The sequence below is a fragment of the Anomaloglossus baeobatrachus genome, chromosome 1, assembly GCF_048569485.1.
Source record: "Anomaloglossus baeobatrachus isolate aAnoBae1 chromosome 1, aAnoBae1.hap1, whole genome shotgun sequence".
Lineage (NCBI taxonomy): Eukaryota > Metazoa > Chordata > Amphibia > Anura > Aromobatidae > Anomaloglossus > Anomaloglossus baeobatrachus.
In genome coordinates, this window is record NC_134353.1 from 804,860,133 (window position 1) to 804,875,049 (window position 14,917).

Sequence of the window (14,917 nt, forward strand, 5' to 3'; positions counted from 1 at the left end):
CGCGGGAAAAACCGGTAAGTGCGCACAGGGCCTTAAGGCTTTTTTACAACTTATTGCAACTTCAAAAGATAAAATACACTAAAGTGGGGTTTACACGCTACGATATCGTTAATAAATTATCGTCGGGGTCACGTTGTTTGTGACGCACATCCGGCATCATTAACGATATCGCAGAGTGTGACACTTATGAGCGACCTTAAACGATCGCAAAAGCAGTCAAAATCGTTTGCCGTGGAGAGGTCGTCCTGAAACAAAAAATCGTTTTCTTTTTATTAGCGATGTTGTTCCTCATTCCTGCGGCACCACATATCGTGTGTGACACCGCAGGAGCGACGAACATCTCCTTACCTGCCTCCACCAGCAATGCGGAAGGAAGGAGGTGGGCGGGATGTTATGTCCCGCTCATCTCCGCCCCTCCGCTTATATTGGACGCCTGCCACGTGACATCGCTGTGATGCCGCACAAACCGCCTCCTTAGAAAGAGCGACGTTGCAGAGCAGGTATGTGCATGTGACGCTGTCATAGCGATAATGTTCGCTACGGCAGCGATGACACAATATCGCACGTACGACGGGGGGCGGGTGCTATCGCGCTCGGCATCTCTAGCTGATGCTAACGATGTCGCAGCGTGTAAACCCCACTTAAGGGTACTATGCCTTTAAAAAATATGGAACAGTCCATACGATGATATCATGTCTTTGGAAGCTTGTGATAGGTTTATTGGCAACATCTGAGTTAATTAGAAAAACAACTGTGGATGTATTTTTATGCACACTTTAAACAGACTGCTTCTTTGTGTAGCATCATGGGAAAGTCAAATGAAATCAGCAAAGATCTCAGAAAGAGAATTGTGGACTTGCACAAGTTTGGTTCATCCTTGGGGGCAATTTCCAGATACCTGAAGGTGTCTCCTTCATCTGTACAAACAAATATATGCAAGTACAAACAAAATGGGAATGTCCAGCCATCATACCGCTCAGGAAGGAGACTGGTTCTGTGTACCAGAGATGAACATATTTTGATCAGACGTGCACATCAACCCAAGAACAAAAGCAAAAGATCTTGTGAAGATGCTGAAGGAAGCTGGTAAGATTGTGTCATTATTAGGGATGATCGAATACCTCAAATATTCGGCTCCGTGAATATTTGCCAAATAGGTCACTGCTATTCGACTATACGCGAATACTCGATGCGCAATGTAAGTCTATGGGAAACCCGAATAACAACTATTCAGAACTATTCGGCCTTCCCATAGACTTACATTGCGCATCGAATATTCAAATAGTGGCGACCTATTCGTCGGATATTCACAAAGCCGAATATTTGAGGTATTCGATCATCCCTAGTCATTATTCATTGTAATGGGCTGAAAGGCCACTCTGCCAGAAAGAAGCCAGTACTCCAAAAGAAAAATAAAAAAGCAAGATTGTTTGCAAATGCACACAGGAACAAATATCTTAATTTCTGGAGACATGTTCTGTGGTCTGACGAAAGTAAAAATGAACTGTTTGGACATAATGATCATCGTTACGTTTGGAGGAAAAAGAGAGAAGCTTTAAAGCCCAAGAACACCATCCCAACTGTGAAATACGGGGGTGGAAGCATCATGTTGTGGGGTTGTTTTGCTGCAGTATGGACTGGTGCACTTCACAAAATAGATGGCATCATGAGGAAAAAAGATTATGTGGCAATATTAAAGCAACATCTCAAGACATTAGCCAGCAACAAAAAGCTTGTGCAGAAATGGGTCTTCCAAATGACTAATGACCTAAAGCATACTGTCAAACTGGCTACAAAGCGGCTTAAGGATAACAAAGTCAATGTTTTCGAGTGGCCAAATTTAGTGGTGAAAATTTATGGGCAAAGCTGAAAAGGCATGTGTAAACAAGGCGATCTACAAACATGGCTCAATTACACTAGTTCTGTCAGGAGGAATGGGCCCAAATTCCTACCAACTATTGTGAGAAGCCTGTGGAAGAATATCCTAAAAGTTTGACCCAAGTCATACAGTTTAGAAGCAATGGTACCAAATACTAATGAAATGTATGTAAACTTTTGACTGCAGAAAGTAATAAAATTGCATGAAAACATTCTCTCTCTCTCATTGTTCTGGCATTTGGTAAATCTAAATAATTTTGGTAATCATAATGGACCAAAAATGGGAAATGTTTATTCTGATTTCATGTCACATGAGGAGAAAAACACGCATGTGTGTCTTTTTAGATAGTGTATGTAAACTTCTGGTTTCAACTGTAATTCTTACCAATAGGGAGGAAATGGTTGAGGAAGTAAAGGTGGCTTGGAATTTAGGAGGCAGTGATCATGCTATTCTTGAATTTTGGATTACAAGTGGAGGAAGACCTGTTGGACTTCAGAAAAGCAGATTTTAATGGAATCAAAAAAGGGTAGAAAAGGTCCAATGGCTGGATGTTCTAAGAGACAGAATTGTCCAAGAAGGATGGGAGATTTTGCCAAATCAAATTCTCACTGCACAATCAGTAACAATCACTAAAAGAAAGAAGAATTGAAAGCATTTAAAGAAAAAGAAACCAGGATAGATGAACACAGAACATAAACACTTGCTAAAAGGGAAAAAAGAAATGTATATCAAATGGAAAGAGGGGGGCATATCAAAACAAAAATAGAATTCTGTCTGCAGGGCAAGCATTAGAAGAGCTAAAGCCAGTAATGAAGTGAGGCTTGCAAGGAAAACCAAAAGCAATAAAAGATTTTTGGAGGTTATGTCAAAAGTAGAGAAGAGCGATGTTCGAGGTTCGCCAATTTCATGTTCGAGTGATTTTGGGGGGTGCTCGAGATCAAACTCGAACTTGAGCCTTTTGCTAAAAGCTCGACAGTTCCAGTTACGTTTGAGAACGGTTCGATCACCATAAACGTGGCTTTTCACAGTAAGGTTATGTGCACACGTTGCTATCTGCATGCGTCCTGCGTCCCCAGCACAATCCCTCTCCCTTTCCTACTCACCAATCACGGGCGTCTCGCTCCACGTCTGTCACAAATCTGCAGTGTTTTTTCCTCTTTAGAAAATGGCTGCCGCTTCATTAATCAATTAGTTATTCCGTGCTTTCTAGAACCACAAATAGATATAGAACCAAAGTATGGTATCAACATAAGACAATTATGATACCCTTGGCTAGAGATAGGGACAGGGAGGGACAGCCACCCGGAACGGGGAGTGTCTTGTAACTTAGGACACCCTCCGTCGTCAGGAAGGGTCAACAAAGGCTATGAGATCAGTAATTTGACGACTCTGTGAATATCTATCGCTATCCTTTTCACGCTGAAACTATCTCTTCCCAACATCTCACTGGCACTGTTTTGTCCTTTATGTATTTTTTAGAGAGACACTGTTTGTCATATTTTTATATTTTTCTAAATAAAATGAAATATATTTTTAGAGGTATTGCTTCTTCTGTGGTCTTATGTTATTCCGTGCTTTCCCCGTCCACCGGCGCCTATGATTGGTTGCAGTCAGACACGTCCCCAAGCTAAGTGACAGCTTTGTCACTGAAACCAATCACAGCTGCCGGCAGGCGGGTCTATATCGTGCAGTAAAATAAATAAATAATAAAAAAAAAAAAATGCAGTTCCCCCCCATATTGGATATCAGCCAGGATAAAGCCACATGGCTGGAGGCTGGTATTGTCGGGATGGAGAGCGCCACGGTATGGGGAGCCCTCCAGCCTAACAATATCACGCAGCAGCCGGCCGGAATAGCCACATCCATTAGATGCGACTGTCCTGGGGGACTCCACCCAGCTCATCCCGAATTGCCCTGGTGCGGTGGCAATCGGGGTAATAATGAATTTAATCATGCCAGTCGTCTCCCCGAGATACCGTCCATGATTAAACTTAAAGTGAAAGGAAAGCAACACACGCACCGAAAAATCCTTTATTTGGAATAAAAGACAAAAAAATCACCGTCTTTTACCCCTTTATTAACCCACAAATACCCCTCCAGGTCCGACGTAATCCACACGACACTGTCAGCTCTGCTACAGAACACGAGTGCTCTTAGTTATCAACTCCACGTATCTTTATCATTAGTAGTAGTAGACTAGTGGATAGAGTGTTCTAGTCCCAGTAAAAAAATTTTTTATTTATTTTCTTTTATTTTTAAATTATAATTATCTATTTATAAAGTGAAAGTAAATAAACACACACCGCAAAAAATCCTTTATTTGGAATAAAACACAAAAAAAAGACAAAAAAACACCCTCTTTCAGCATTTTATTAAAATCCTCCAATACCCCTCCAGGTCCGACGTAATCCACACGACACTGTCAGCTCTGCTACAGAACACAAGTGCTCTATCATCTCCACGTAGCAATCAAGTGAATTGCGTGGTCAGCTGAGGCTTCAGCAATACAGACTTCAAGATTACCTAATTAGTGACTATCTTTATCATAAAAGGCAGTAGCTGAGTGGATAGAGTGCTTGCCTATTAATCATGAGGTTGCGAGTTCTAGTCCCGGTAAAGAATTTTTTTTTTTAATTTTAATTATATTTATAATATATTTATAATACATTTATAATTATAATTTAATTATGCACTGAGGGGAGGAGCCGGACATCAGCTGTGAGCTCTCTCTCTCCTTTGTCTCCTTTCTCTCTCCTTTCTTTCTCTCTCTCCTTTCTTTCTCCTCTCTCTCTCTTTTCTTTCTCCTCTTTCTCTCTTTTCTTTCTCTCTTTCTCTCCCTCTTCTCTCTTTTTCTCTCTCTTTCTTCTTTCTCTCTCTCCTTTCTCTTTCCTCTCTCTCCATTCTCTCTCTCCATTCTCTCACTCCTTTCTTTCTCTCTCTTCTTTCTCTCTCTCTTTCGCGCTGTCTCTCTTTCTCTCTTCTTTCTCTCCTTTTTTTTTTTGAATTTCATGAAAAAAAAAAAATCGACATGAGCTTCGCCCCATTTTTGTGTCCAGCCAGATTGGAATCCGCAGCACAGGTTAGCCCGAGCTTTCTGGGCCCCTCTGCTGCGAATTGCAATCCGTAGCCGCCCCAGAAAATGGTGCTTTCATAGAAGTGCCATCATCTGGCGCTGTATCCAACTCTTCCAACAGCCCTGGAGCCAGGTGGCTTTCTGGGTAATTATGAGTTAATACTAGCTTTGTTTTACTGGCTAGTATTAAGTAAGAGATTCTTAATGTCAGGCAAGTTTGACCCAGCCATTAAGAATCTCCAATAAAGGGTTAAAAAAAAAAAAAAAAGACACCACACAGAGAAAAAATACTTTAATAGAAATAAATACACAGACACACTTAGAGACTCCATGCTAATTACTCCCTCTTATCCCTCCACGATCCTGCTCTTCTGTCTTCTTTCTCCTTCAACCCATGCAGCTCTGCTACATCAGCAGCGCTGCATGGGAGGAAGACGCTGCTGTTTCCGTGCAGTCTTTTCACTCCATGAGTGACCATAAGCTGCTGCCTGTAAGCGGTAACGTCACCGCTGTAAGGCGCGTTGCTATAGCAACGGTGATCTCCGTTATTGACCGGCTGTGGCAGCCGGTGAATAACGGAAAGGGGAATTAGAACAGGGAGTCGACCGTGTGCCACAGCATGTCGCCGGTACACGGAGATACACAAACCATCACTGCGTACTGGAGAGATGCACTCCCAGGTCCTAGCATGACGTTAAAGCCATGTGACCAGTCTGTAGTCAATGAGATAATAGACACATGACTGGTCACATGGCTATTTTCACGTCACGATAGGTCCTATGCTGGTGCTGGTTACCGGGAGGACGCAGCGATTATCGGAAGGAAAAACGGCGGGAGACAGAGTGCAGGATGCATCGCAGAGACAGGTAAGTGTTATGGCAATGTTTATTAACTGTATGTGTACATTTATAATGTGTTTTTGTATGTTTGTTTTTGCCTCCCATTGGTTTCAATGGGGTTCGAGAGGTTCGTCGAACCGCTCGCCGAACCGAAGTCGAACGCGGTTCTAGAGGTTCGCTCATCTCTAGTCAAAAGCAAAAGAAAAGTCTAAAATACTATATGATTTCTATAGGGTGAAAAGAGTGAAGTGGTAAAAAATGATATTGAGAAGGTCAAACTTTTAAATTTCTATTTTACATCTGTGTTCTTTACGAAAGCAAATATAACATTAACTGATCCACGCTGTATTATCAAAAGAACAAAATAATCCACACAATCTATAAACAGAGAGCTCTGGCAAGGGAGCACTTAAACTAATTTAAATTAATTTAAATCTCCTGGTCCAGATAAATTACATCCTAGGGTACTGAAAGAGATAGAGGAAATTGAAGAACCACTAACCAGAATCTTTGAAAATTCCTGGAGAACAGAAGTCCCAGAAGATTAGAGAAGGGCAAATGTTGTCCCTATCTTCAAAAAAGGAAAGAAGATGGAGCCAGGAAATTAGAGGCCAGTGAACTTTATTTCTATACCAGGAAATATCTTTGAACAAATTAAACAGTTTGTAAGTACTTGGATAAGAATACAGTAACTAACCAGAGCAAGCATGGCTTTGTAGCAAACAAGTCATGCCAGACTAATTTTATTTCCTCCTATGATGGAATCACTGACTGAGTAGATCAGGGAAATACAGTATATATACCAGTGCATCTCAATAAATAAGAAACATCAAAAAGTTAATTTATTTCAGTAATTCAATACAAAAAGGGAAACTCATATCTTATATAGTCATTACAAACAGAGTGATCTATTTCAAGTGTTTATTTCTGTTAATATTGATGATTATGGCTTACAGCCAATGAAAACCCAAAAGTCATTATGTCAGAAAATTAATTATATACTGTAAGACCAACTTAAAAAATGATTTCAAACTCAGAAATGTTGGCCTACTGAAAATCATGTATGGTAAATTTACTCAATACTTGGTCGGGGCTCCTTTTGCATGAATTACTATATCAATGTGGCATGGCATGAGGGCGATCAGCCTGTGGCACTGCTGATGTGTTATGGAAGCCCAGGTTGCTTTGATAGAAGCCTTCAGCTTATCTGCATTGTTGGGTCTGGTGTCTCTTATCTACTGTGGTTATTAAACCAGGTATTGGTTCTTTTGGCAGTGTGGACAGGTGGCAAGTCCTGCTGGAAAATGAAATTTCCATCTTTAAAAAGCTTGTCGGCAGATGGAAGCATGAAATGCTCTAAAATTTCCTGGTAATTGGCTGTGCTGACTTTAGTTTTGATAAAACATAGTGGACATACACCAGCAGATGACATGGCTCCCCAAACCATCACTAATTGTGAAAACTTCACATTAGACCTCAAACATCTTGGATTGTGGCCTCTCCACTTTTTCTCCAGGCTCTGGGACCTTGAGTTCCAAATTAAATGCAAAATTTACTTTCATCTGAAAACAACATCTTGGACCACTGAGCAACAGTCTAGTTCCGTTTCTCCTTGGCCCAGGTAAGATGCTTCTGGCGTTGTCTATTAGTTATGAGTGGCTTGACACAAGGAATGCAACAGTTGTAGCCCATGTCCTGGATACGTCTGTGTGTGATGTCTCTTAAAGCACTGACTCCAGCAGCAGTTCACTCCTTGTGAATCTCTCCCAAATTTTTGAATGGCCTTTTCTTAACAATCCTATCAAGGCTGCAATTAACCTGGTTGCTTGTGCGCCTTTTTTCTACCACACTATTTCCTTCCATTCAAATTTCCAATAATGTGCTTGGATGCAGTACTCTGTGAGCAGCCAGCTTCTATAGCAATGACCGTTTGTCGCTTACCCTCCTTGTGGAGTGTGTCAATGACTGCTTTCTGGATATCTGTAAAGTCAGCAGTCTTCCCCATGATTCTGTAGCCTACTGAACCAGAGTAAAGGCCCCTTTACACACTGAGACTTTCTAGCGATCCCACCAGCGATCCTGACCTGGCTGGTTTCCTCGCTGGAAAGTCGCTGGTGAGCTGTCAAACAGGAAGATCTGGCCAACGACGCAGCAGCAATACGGACCTGCAGAACGACCTCGCTGGTCATTGGGGATGTGTCACACAGCAAGGGAACGCTATAGCACACCTACGGGCTGGGTTATAAGTTACTAACGATGTCGTTGTAACGGTGTCAAACACACCGATGCATGCTGCGCAGTGGGAAACAAAGGACCAAAAAATGGTCCTGAAAGATTTGTAGCGATCAACGACCTCACAGTGGGGGCCAGGTCACTGATGCGTGTCACACACTGCAATGTCGCTGGGGAGGTTGCTTTTACGTCACAAAACCGGTGACATTACAGCGATATTGCTAGCGATATTGCAGTGTGTAAAGGGGCCTTAAGAGACGCTTTTAAAACACTTAGGAAGAATTTGCAGGTGTTTTGTGGTAAGTATTCTAATTTTCTGAGATAATGACTTTTGGGTTTTTATTAGCTGTAAGCCATAATCATCACCATTAACAGAAATAAATACTTGAAATAGATCACTCTGTTTATAATGACTATATAATATATGCGTTTTCCTTTTTGTATTGAATTACTGAATTAAATTAACTTATTTATGATAGTCTAATTTATTTAGATGCACTTGAAATATATCTCGACTTCTGCAAAGCATTTGATAAAGTATCTCATACTATCCTTATTGAAAAAAATACCAAGTATGGGATTAACAAGGCTACAGTTAGGTGGTTTCATAACTGGCTCAGTGATCATACTCAGAGTGGCAATATACAGTTGCACATCCAGTTGAAAGAGTGTTTCAAGTGGAGTACCACGAGGCTGTCTTGGCCCCAGTGTTGTTAAACATTTTTATAAATTATCTAGATAAGGGAAGTGTAGTTAAACTAATCAAATTTGCAGCCGATGCAAAGCAAGGATAGTTAACACTAAAGAAAACACAGTTCTGGGATGTATTTAGAGAAGCATAAAGTTTAGATCACGTGAAGTAATTATACCCCGCTACTCCTCTATAGTCAGACCTAATCTGGAATACTGTGTCCAGTTCTGGGCACCACATTTTAAAAATGACTTTGAAAAACTAAGTGTTAGCGCATGAGTGCTCTCAACCCACACTCCTAACTTGAACGGGCACTCACTATCCTGATACACCTATATTTTCCTAAACCTCAAAAGCTTGATCACCACTCAAAAAAAGCCTTTGTGATCAAAACACTAATGTAGTTCACTGTGAACAGAACAAATCCTATAAAGAACTACTGGATAAAGCTTTGGCGAAACGCGTCAGGGTGTCCTGCGGTAAGATGCAGCATGTGACTACATTGAGGATTTTGTATACTTGCATGTGACCTCTATATAGTGTGGTGCGGTGTGTCAGGATTCTTATTTATTATTATTGTCCCATGTTCCACTTTTTTTTGGTCATGGCATTACTTACCTTTATGTGTTATTGACTCCTGACACCCCCTATTACATCTTTGGATGTCCATGCTTTTCTACAGTCCATGCAATGTGACATCTGTTATCATTATAATGGACATGCTGTCCCGTTCCTGTCTGCCATCCATCTGCTTTTCAGAGTGTATATTTTCTGGATCAACTCAAGTATAAAATTCATATGTGGTGTGTATTGATTAGACAGTGGTCATCGGATGATATTAAGAGTCCAAGTTTGGATGTTAATGTTGTGATAGAGATTGAAAATATTGAATGCATCTGATCTGGACCCTGGTCTTTGATACCAGTTATTGAGAGATTGCACCCCATGTGAAGATGCTCCTCCCATGTCGTCATTTTTCTGTGCATGTTTTTATCTTGTATTTTATATATATTCTTCAATAAAGATACCTATATTTTCCTGTTGCTTCCGTTAGTCAATTGGATGAGGTAGGCAGACATGGAAGTATATACTAAAGCAGTGGCATTTATCAAGAACTGATGGAGGACAGGAAAAAGATATGCTGGAATAGGGGTTAAAGAAGTAGGGGTAATCTTGTTTAAAACACTTACTAAAACATAGTCATAGCGCTCACTTTTTGTAGGCAGATGCAGACAGCCATGGCTTCAGTCTTTGATAACAGATGGTGATGTTACAGCCAATCACTGGACATAATGGTTTCGGCTGGATCCTGTCCACCTTTAAATTGTAGGCTTTAAGCTCGGGAGAGGCTTATTTGGTTAGTGTCCCATCAAAAAGATTTGCGTTCTCACGGCTGATGGGCTCTCATGAATTGGCCAATTTGTGTGCTAAGTGCCTTAATTTTAAACATATTTTCTATAGTAGTAATACAGTTCCAAATCGGGTGAGCCACTGAGCTCAGTGATAGGCTGTTGCAGTTACAAGCACTGTAGTCAGACATAATCACTGTAGTCTGTAAACATTCACTGGGAGCAAAGCTGGCACTGGAGTAGAGGACAGTAAAACTTTGCTATTTTAAACAAGAGCAAGCCAATTAAAGAATTATAAGCAGAAAACTGTTTTAAAATTTTGCCTATGCTTTTTGTTTATAGGAGGAGGATCTTGACTTAGAGGTGCACTATAGGAACAATTTATTAAGGTTTTATTTCACTTTTAGTGTTCAGAGGCCTGAATAGGAAGAGTCAGATGTATTTCAGAAGCTGTGCTGTATTCCTCAGTATCATCAATCAGTGTTGAGATGGTGACATATTCCCAGTAAGGCAGTTTGATAGATCAAGGGGGCAAATACTTTGGTGATGTTCTTCAGTCACAATATGAGACAGTACAATCATGACAACACTATTCATTCATTATATAGTGTTAGGCTATGTGCACACAGTGCGTTTTTCGCGGCGTTTTTCGAGTGCGTTTTTGGGCTCAAAACTGCATGACTTTGCTTCCCCAGCAAAGTCTGTGATTTTTCATTTTTGTTGTCCGCACATAATTTTATTTTAAGCTGCGTTTTTGAGCTTAAAAAAAAATGGACATGTCAATTCTTTCCTGCGTTTTCCCCCAATGCAATGCATTGTAAAAACGCAGAGATCAAAAACGCTGCCAAAAACGCACCAAAACGCAGCATCAAAAAATGCAGCCTAATTTAGTTACGGTATTAAAGGTAATGACAGTTTTACACTTAAATCACTCCATGGAAGTATTATTAATCTATCGTGAAGCAGAGTAGCTAGAATTGGCTCCAATTTCCATTCACAACATGGCTATTCTGTTTTGTGTATAGAGATATCTTGTTCTATCTGATATCAGTAATGCTTCAATTCTATAAATCCTTTAGGGATTAAATAAAGTTCAATCTCTCTCCACCTTGCAACATACTATTACATTGTGAGAATGATGCACTGAATGCGTACTGCCATAATCTACATGATAGCGATAATGAAGCTACCATCACTTGCGAAGGCCAACTGTATCAGACAGCTAAAACCCCTCTTTGATCATTGGGATCAGTGATAATTCTGAATAGAAAACTTTTGTGAGTAGCTTTAGTGATTGCCCCTAAAGTTAAATCTATTGGTCGACCAAAGACATTTTAGTCCCTCATAAAGTACCAGCACATTTACAGCTCTCACTATCCGTCTCTTTGCAGACAGAGTACCGGGAATTAATACATTTCATCCTGTCCTTCAATACCAGTATCCATTATAAAAGCTAAGAATTTTTACATTAAATTTAGAACAAAAGGCTTTCCCCTGTATTGTATGTGTGGCAGTCATGACAAAAAATCATTAACAGTTAAAGGGTGAAACCACAAACAATTGAGTGATAGACAACATTCCTTGATACATTTTCCAATTATAACATAGCATTGTTTCAGCAATAGATTTCCATTGGACAGAACAGAGAACATGCGGAACGTTCCACCCAAATTAACTGCACTGCGGGTCTTTACTTTAAAGTCCGTTCCCCTGTGTCTCCCTGGACACCAATGAAATGTATTTCTAGTTGCAAATTAATTCATAGCCCAACTTCAATAAAAGATCTGGAAAAAGAACAGTAAACAGTGCTAGTAATTTCCACTGTTGTGACTGACAAGATCGCGAAAGGGCGAAATTGTTTTCTTGTTGTGCAGGCGATAATAGCAGGAAGGCTAAAATTAAAGTTGTTATTGCCTTTTATAGACAGTAACTGTGTGTGCCAAATACTCAAGCTGTTGTGTTTGGAGTCAATTTTGAGCTTCTTAACCCTTCAACTAATGAAGGAATACCAGATAAACTACTTGTTTAGCTTAACAAGTATTCTGGATAAAATCAATAATATATTGCGCACTATGTCTGTAAGATAATACATCTTTATGTACAAAAATGAAATATTGCTATTCGTTTCATCCCAAGATCATTCGGAGGGAAGACAGCTCTTCGTAGCCTCTTTTTGCTGTGTGCACGGTAAACTGGAAATTAGTATTTTTGATGATTCATGTTATTATTATTGGCTGACTACATAATTTTTGGTCAATCCAAAAAGTTAATAAACCTGAATATTTCAGAAAATAAAAGTAAGGCTTTGCCTTAATTAGGAGAATATGTGTGCAGGATTATTGAGCAACTATTAGTTTGCAGAATTATTATGCAACTAAATGAAAAATATAATGTGCAGAGAAAAAAACAAAGACAAAATGATCAGCTCACCAAGAGTCTGTGGAATGTCAGTTATGCTTTGGCTGCTGTGAGGCTCCCTCTTGTGGCCAGGAATGGTTTGGTCAGAGACCAGGTGTGTTGAGCTATGGGCGTTTCCATTGCTGTCTGCCTATTTAAACCCTGATCTGATAGCAGGCTATGCCGGATGTCAGTTGTTCCTTGTTCACCAGCCTGCTTCATCCTGCTCCAGACCACATCTACCTCAGATAAGTGCTTTGCTCTTTATTTGTTGTTTGGTTCTTTTACTCTTATCTGAGTTTGCCATTTACTGTGGTTGTTTTCATTTTATTTGCATGCAGGGATCTTCCCTCTCAGTTGCTTAGCTGGGAAGATACAGCTATGTTTGGAGTATTGCTCCTATAAGTCCATGTGTTTGTTTCTTCTTGAATTTGTAATGATTCCTGCTTTTTGTTCATTGGTATGACAAGCGCGCCTGGTATAGGACGGAGTTCAGATTTAGTGATCTGAGGGCCTTTTTGTACTATCAGGTTTTTGGATTTTTGTAGGATTTTTCTCTGGCCACCATCAGTCCCTTTCCTGTCCTATTTAGTCAGTAAGGCCTCACCTTTTGCTAATCCTATCATCTATCTGTGTATTGTGTTTTCCTATATCACCGCAGTCTTTGAATGTGGGGGGCTTGCTATTCTTTATCTATTTTCTGAGGCAGAGAGTTATTCATCTTTCCTTCCTTTAGGATAGCTAGCTTCTCCGGCTGAGTTTGCGGTGCACAGGATGTTAGTTCACCCCTCGGCTACTTCTAGTGTTGATGGTTAGTAAGGGGATGGCGGCCAGATTAGTTGCCAATGCTCTTGTCACCTTTTACCAATGATTTGTGGTGGTCTTCCATGGTTCCGGATCATAACAGACGTCGTTTTTTGTTTTTTTTTTAAATCATTTCATGAAATAAGTGTGAAACAATAATAATAAGTTTTATTTCTATAGCGCCGACATATTCCGCAGCGCTTTACAATTCAGAGGGGACATGTACAGACAATGAGACAATATAAAATAGCAAAATTAAGATACCAGGAGGAGTGAGGGCCCTGCTCATAAGCTTACAGTCTATGAGGAAATAGGGGAGGCACAAAAGGTGAATGGGGGGGGGGGGGGAGAAAAACTTGTTATATATGGTCTAGCCATCGATTTAATAGGGGATTCAAAACCAGCTGTATGAACCTGTCATCGGCCAGAATTTATACAGGTACAGGGGACAAGAATTGGAAGTAAATTTTTGGGAAGGGCAGAAAGGGACTAGATTAGATCAGGGCAGTGAGGGGATAGGCTAGTCTAAAGAAATGCGTTTTTAGGGCCCGCTTAAAGGTGTGGATGTTGGGAATTAATCGGATTGCTCTTGGTAGTGTGTTCCAGAGCATAGGCGCAGCTCGTGAGAAACAACTGAAAATATGTCTTATATTCTAGGTTCTACAAAGTAGCCACCTTTGGGACATTTTCAAAGTTTTCCCAATTTTTCGGACTGACTGACCTTCATGTCTTAAAGTAATGATGGCCACTCGTTTTTCTTTCCTTAGAATTTGTATTTTGGCAAGAAAAAAGCAGCTAACAGTCTATTCAGTAGACTATCAGCTGTGTATCCACCAGACTTCTGCACAAAACAACTGATGGTCCCAACCCCATTTATAAGGCAAGAAATCCCACTTATTAAACCTGACAGGGCACACCTGTGAAGTGAAAACCATTTCCAGTGACTACCTCTTGAAGCTCTTCAAGAGAATGCCAAGAGTGTGCAAAGCAGTAATCAAAGCAAAAGGTGGCTTCTTTGAAGAACCTAGAATCTAAGACATACAGTGGAACCTCGCTTAACGAGTAACCCACTTAACGAGAATTTCGCTTAACAAGCAAAGCTTTCTGTAAATTTGTAACTCTGTTTACGAGAAAGCTTTGCTGTACGAGCAAAATACTCACCACACACTTCCGGTTCTGTACATCCACCGCACTCTGACCCGCTTTTGCAGTCCACACAAACACACACAAGCACGCAAAAACACACACAAACACACACACATACAGTATTTTCCTCACCTTACCTTCCCCGTTCCATCGCCGGCCGAGTCTTGTAGTTCACCAGTACATCGCGACGAGGGAGGAATCCTCGCGGCGAACTACAGGACCCAGGAGGCCGGCGATGGAATGGAAGGTAAGGTGAGCATAATAGGTGTACCTTCCGTTCCATCGCCGGCATCCTGGGTCCTGTAGTTCGCCGCTCCAGGCTGTGTATCAGCAGGCTGTGCGACGAGCCATGAAGTTCCCTTGTCACCGCTACTCAAAGTCAGTGCGCTGACCAATCAGAGTCAAGTGCCTCCTGCCTTTGACGTCAGCGCTCTGGGTGCGGAAGTTCCTCCCTCGTCATCATGGTTACCCGATACACAGCCCGTACTGGTGAACAGCAAGTCCCAG